At 42.4% G+C, this 6,032-nt stretch overlaps 1 protein-coding gene across 5 annotated transcripts in view; it reads left to right on the forward strand.

Annotated features, from left to right (window-relative positions):
* MARCHF10 (membrane associated ring-CH-type finger 10) overlaps positions 1-6,032 on the forward strand; it is an 88,774-nt gene that overhangs the window by 26,228 nt on the left and 56,514 nt on the right. The window lies entirely within an intron of this gene.

The following is a 6,032-nucleotide window of genomic DNA, read 5'->3' on the forward strand; positions in this document are numbered from 1 at the left end:
AACCATGCCCCTGACCTTGGGTAGATCACAGGGTTGGTGAAATAAGATGTTGCAGAAATGCCCACAGTTCAAGATAGTATCTGATGAGTGTAAGAAAAAGCAAAAAGAACTCTGGAAAGGCTGATAGAGGATGTAGTTGTTCCCCCTGGATCTTAAGGCATGACAGGATCTGGGGAGCTGAGGCATGGCAGCTTTACAGGTGGCAGGAATAGTCAAAGTCAGAGATATGGGCACTCTTGGGCCAGGGTGAGCTGTCCAGTCTTCCTGCAGCTAAGAGCATGTACATCAAATCTCTTTTCAGAGCTCCCTTCCGGGGAGGGGGGGGGGGCCCAGTCATATCCCTCCTGCACCCTTTCCTTAGGATCAGGAGATAGGAGGGTGCCCTTCTCGCTCCTAGTTCTGCTCCCAGACCACTGCTTCCCAGGCTCTGATGGAAACACAGGTGCACTAAGGCTTGGCTGTTTTATTTTGCTATCCACTCTCCCACCCCTCATCATCCCTACTACCTCCTATCTCTTCCACGTTGAAGGCTCTAGCAGTGGCTGGCTCTCTGTTCACTCATCTTCTCATCTGCCGAAATCCTGGATGACTTCAGCACCCTCCTGGATCATCAGGCCACACCCTGGCTTCTCAGTTCTGGATGCATCTTAAGTGTCCCCTCCATTCTACTCTGCTACCACCTCCCCACCCCCCCTACACATCCTGGCCTGCATGTGACATCAACCAGAAGGCCTCCATCTCCAATTTCCACTGATCACACCAGACTTCCAGCTTCCTGCTCATCCATTTTTACAATGACATCTCTTCTACCTCTTGGGAATCTCTGGTCCATTGGCCCTTTGCTCTCTCGTGGGCCCTGACTGACTCTCTCTTCCTAAGCAGCCTAGATTCTGTGCTTAATCTTCTTAATGAGGGGCACCTGGGTGGTTGAGTGTCCAACTCTTGATCTCAGCTCAGGTCTTGAGCTCAGGGACGTGAGTTTAGCCCTGCTTTGGGCTCCACACTGGGGATGGAGACTACTTGGGAAAAAAAAATCCTCTTACTAATTCCTATGCCCTTTGTCTTTTTTTCTCATCTCTCTGGCAAAACCCCAGCCATCTGTGGTCCCTAGGTCTCAATCCAGGACCCTGGCAGCTGCTGGAGAAAAAAATCACTCAAATGTGAGATGTGATGCCCACTGAAAGTCACAGCCACCAACCTCCTAGAACCCCTCAGTGCTGCCCAGTTTAACTGTCCAACTCTCTCTCCCACTTCAAATCTTCTTCCTTTTGTCCGGTCTTCCCTCCACTCTTCCATCTCACACCTCGGGGGTCCTCAGACAGCTTCCTCAGCTCACTGCGGCCCTGCCCACCCACTCCCTTCCTTGTGCACCGCCCTCCCCTCACTCCCACCGGTTCCAAGCCTCTCCACCTCCGCTCAAGATCCACTGGGACCCTTATCCATCCAGCTTTCCCTGCCTGCATCTCCAGCTGCCCAACAGCCTTCCCATCAGCATCTAATCATGGTCCAAGGTCTCCTACCAAAAGAAAAAAAAAAAGAACAGTTCTTCCTTGATCCCACATCCCCTCCACTGGTTTCTTCTCCTTCACAGCCAAAGTTCTCAAAAGAATTATTTACACTGACTGACTCCATTTCCCCACCTCCCACTCACTCCTCAACCCACACCAATCTGGCTTCCATGCTCGTCATTCCACTGAAATGGCACTTTGTCAAATAACTTCCTTGTCTCTCAATGTGCCAGGTCTTTCATTCCTCACCATGCTTGCCCTCTCTGCAGCTTTGACTGGCTTCCTTCCTCAGTCCCTCTGGAAACACTGCATTCCCTGAGCTCCTGCAAAGCCACCTTCTCCTCCAGGTTCCTCCCTTGTCTCTGGAGGTGGCTTCTCCTCCCTCCTTCACCCAGGCTCTGAGTCCCAATATTCCTCAAGGCTTGGTTCTCTTCTCATTCCATACCTCGGGGTTTATCCTATTTTTGGATCACAGACCTCTGGAACAGTATGGTGAACTCCTAGATCCTCTTCTCAGAACATTCACAAATGCATAAAATAATAATACATAGGGCTTCAAAGGAAACCACTTTTATCAAAATAGTCACCAAAATGTTTTTAGAAATCTGTGATTCAGTAAATTATGTGCTTCTTTATTAACACATTAAATAACAAGTGATGGGCGTGAAGGGGATTTTGAGGCATCTGTAACAACTTTAATGAAATGTGAAAATATCTTGATTGCTATTGGTGACAAAGTCATAGGTACTGCCAATAACTACTGTCGTTCATTGCCTGCATTCAGAAGGGAGAGCCATGCTTAGATTTCAGTTGGAGGCTAGTAGAAATAAACATATAATTTTCCCATCCAAGTTCATGACCTACCCCCAAGAAGTCTGCTCTCTAAATTCTCCTTAGGTCACCTCTTCAAGACTTTAACTGTCAAAGTCAAGTTGTTAATTGCCAATGACTCCCAGATCTCCATATCCAAATCAGAACTCATTTGTAATCTCCAGGTCTGAATATTCAACTGTTTACTCATTACATCTACTTGGAAGTTTCCACAAGCCCAATGCTACAGTCCCCAACCTGGCCCGTCACACATCCTTTTGTGTGTGGCATCAACAGAATCTGCCCTCTTTCTCTTCCTTACCCTCATATACTATTCAATCACCAAGTCCTTCTCATTTTACTTCTCCAATAGCTTTTTAATATGTGTGTGCTTCTCTTCTGTTGCCTAGTTAGGTTACTACAGAGACCTGGCCAGTCTTTACTTCTACTCCTCCAAATTCCACTTTCCCTTCCACAGGTGGAGTGACAGTGACCACTGAAACTCAGATCACATCCCTAGACCCCTTTAATGCTTTCTGTGACCTTCAGAATGGGAACCAAAATCCATGATGGAGCCAATAAGGCCCTGCAGGATCTGGCCCTCTGTACTGCCCTAGGTCTGTCCACATTGGATTTGGGTCCTTCTATGTGCCAGGCCACTTTCAGCAAAGGAATCTTTGTACATGCTATTCTCTCTTCTCACAACACACACCCTGCCTTCCCACTATGCCTCAGACATCAGCTCAGATTACTTTCTCAGGTTTTTCCAAACTGCCCCCTCCTCCAACTAGATTCGGACTCTTCTGTCCTATCTTCTGTGGCTGACCATATGCTTTAATTTAGGACTTGTAATTTTACATTTTTAAAATAATTATTTGATTAAATAATGCACCTTCCTACCAGGACTATAAGTTCTGTAAGGTCCAAGTCTTTGTTTTACTCGTCATTCCCATATCCCAACATACGTGGCTATACTGCCTTTTCCATGGAGGGTCACCTGTTAGTATAAATTTATGTTCATCCTAAAGCACCAAGTATGAGACATATCTTTTAAAATTTATCTCACATTGACTCTCCTTTATTGATCCTTGATCTCTCATTGTTACTAGATGATATCATGAAGGAAATGTTTATTATGAGCCAAAAAAAAAAAAAAAAAAAAAAAACAACAACTGGCAGTGTTGGGATCCCTGGGTGGCGCAGTGGTTTAGCGCCTGCCTTTGGCCCAGGGCGCGATCCTGGAGACCCGGGATTGAATCCCACGTCAGGCTCCCGGTGCATGGAGCCTGCTTCTCCCTCTGCCTGTGTCTCTGCCTCTCTCTCGCTCTCTCTGTGACTATCATAAATAAATAAAAATTAAAAAAACAAACAAACAAACAAAAAAAAAAACAACTGGCAGTGTTCCCACCAAGTACCTAGTTTATCCTGGCAGCCTGGCAACATCTATATATCTATATTACTGCTCCATTTCCTCCCAATATTTTACTCTGAGAGCTTCAATATAGAAAACTTGGCAGAATTGTGTAATGAATATCCATATATCCACCACCTAGAGTCTACAATTGTTGACATTTTGCTATCGAATATCAATCTGCCCATCTATCCATCCACTGCTCCACCTTGTGTTTTGGTGCATTTCAAAGCCAGTTGCAGACATCAGTACTCTGCCCGCACACACACACACCCAAAAAGACACTTCAGCATGTACATCATTAACATTGTTAGTTATGAATATTTATGGCTTTTGTGGTTTGACTGTTCATGTTTTTTCTAGTTTTTTAGAGGCAGAAATTACCTGCAGTGATTATACAAATTTTAATAGTAATAGTTTTTAAAATTATTTTAATAGTAATATTTAATGAGCTTTGACAAATGCATGTAACTGTGCATGTAACCCAAACCCCCATCAAGGTTTCTTCACCCCATGAAGACTCATGCCCCTTTCACTGATTCCTGTGCCCGTGCCTTTCAGAGTTAGCTGCCATTCTGAGTGTTTTCCCCATAAATTATTTTTGCCTTTTCTTGTTCCATTTAAAAAAAAAAAGATTTCCTGAGCAGCCCAGGTGGCTCAACAGTTTAGCGTACCCTTCAGCCCAGGGCCTGATCCTGGAGACCCGGGATCAAGTCCCACATCGGGCTCCCTGCATGGAGCCTGCTTCTCCCTCTGCCTGTCTCTCTGCCTCTCTCTCTGTGTGTGTCTCTCATGAATAAATAAATAAGATCTTTAAAGTATATATATATATATATATATATACATATATATATATATATATACTCCTCAATTACTGGATGGATCTGTCATAATTCTTTCTGCTGGCCATATACTTTGCTTCCAGCTTTTTGCTATAATAGTGCTATGATGAATATTCTTATAGATTTATGCATATCTTTAATTATCTCAAGTTTCCTGAAGTAGGAATTTATATTAGTAGATTAAAAGCATTACAAAGATTTAAAATTTTTTGTTCCCAAATTGTCTTCCGGGAATATTGGTATCAATTTACATTTCTAGAGGTGTATAAGAATGCTAGTTTCTACATAACTTTTCCAACTCTTCTTTTTTTTAAATTTTTGTCATTTGGAAAAATTACAATTAAAATCAGGTCTGCCCTGAGGAGTATATTCTATAGACAAAGAGAACTACCAAGAAAGAATGAACTTTATATAATGGGTTTATTCCTAGAGTAATATTTATTTTGTAATTCTGACATTATTTCATGTTTATTACAGAATAAAACACAAAAATATTAATATAATTAAGGAATAAAGATGTTAAATGTAAAATACAAATATAATTTTTTTCAAGGAAGGGAAGGCTCCATATAGTGTTACATTTTAATTAGGGGCAGCCTGGGTGGCTCAGCGGTTTAGCGCCACCTTTGGCCCAGGGCCTGATCCTGGAGACCCAGATCGACTCCCATGTCAGGCTCCCTGCGTGCGGCCTGCTTCTCCCTCTGCCTGTGTCTCTGCCCCCCCCCCCCCTCTCTCTCTGTGTCTCTCATGAATAAATAAATAAAATCTTTAAAAAAAAGAAATATCACTGTGAACTCATGATTTTTTTTAAATACATATTTCTAATTTAATTCTATTGAAAGGATTTAGGAACAATGTCATGACACTAGCAATGCACACACCTCACATGCAGATATTAATTCCTAAGTACCATTTTAACTAAAAGGAACAAAGCTTCTTGGATTCCAGTTCTAAAATAGGTAAAATACAAGGTGAAGCTATGATTTTTTTTATTGTACCAGAAAGCAAAGAAATGCTCAAAGACTAAAGTCAAGTTAACTTCACCTACTCACCATTTTTGGGACAACTGGAGAATCAAAGAATGTGATGAGGTAACTGAGTAAAATATATCCTTGAGACCACAATGATAACAAATAAATTACATTCATAAATAAAAAGAGAAGGGGGAGTTCTCCTTTAGAGAAGAATACCAGCTATTAATTGTAGAAAAAATGATAGAATTAGAAAAATCATAGTCTTGCTACTCCTGAATAATTATCAAATCAGGAAAAGGACATCAAAAGACGCTAAAAGCACTGGATAAAATGTTGCTTATGTAGGCTATTCAATGTCAAAGAATCATTCAATGTCAAAGAATCATCACCTAATTACATTGGGGGAGGATGTAACTTTAAAGAAATGTGGTAGTGGGATGCCTGGGTGGCTCAGCGGTTGAGTGTCTGCCTTTGGCTCAGGGCGTGA

The sequence above is a fragment of the Canis lupus genome, chromosome 9 (assembly GCF_003254725.2).
Source record: "Canis lupus dingo isolate Sandy chromosome 9, ASM325472v2, whole genome shotgun sequence".
NCBI classification, from domain to species: Eukaryota; Metazoa; Chordata; class Mammalia; order Carnivora; family Canidae; genus Canis; species Canis lupus.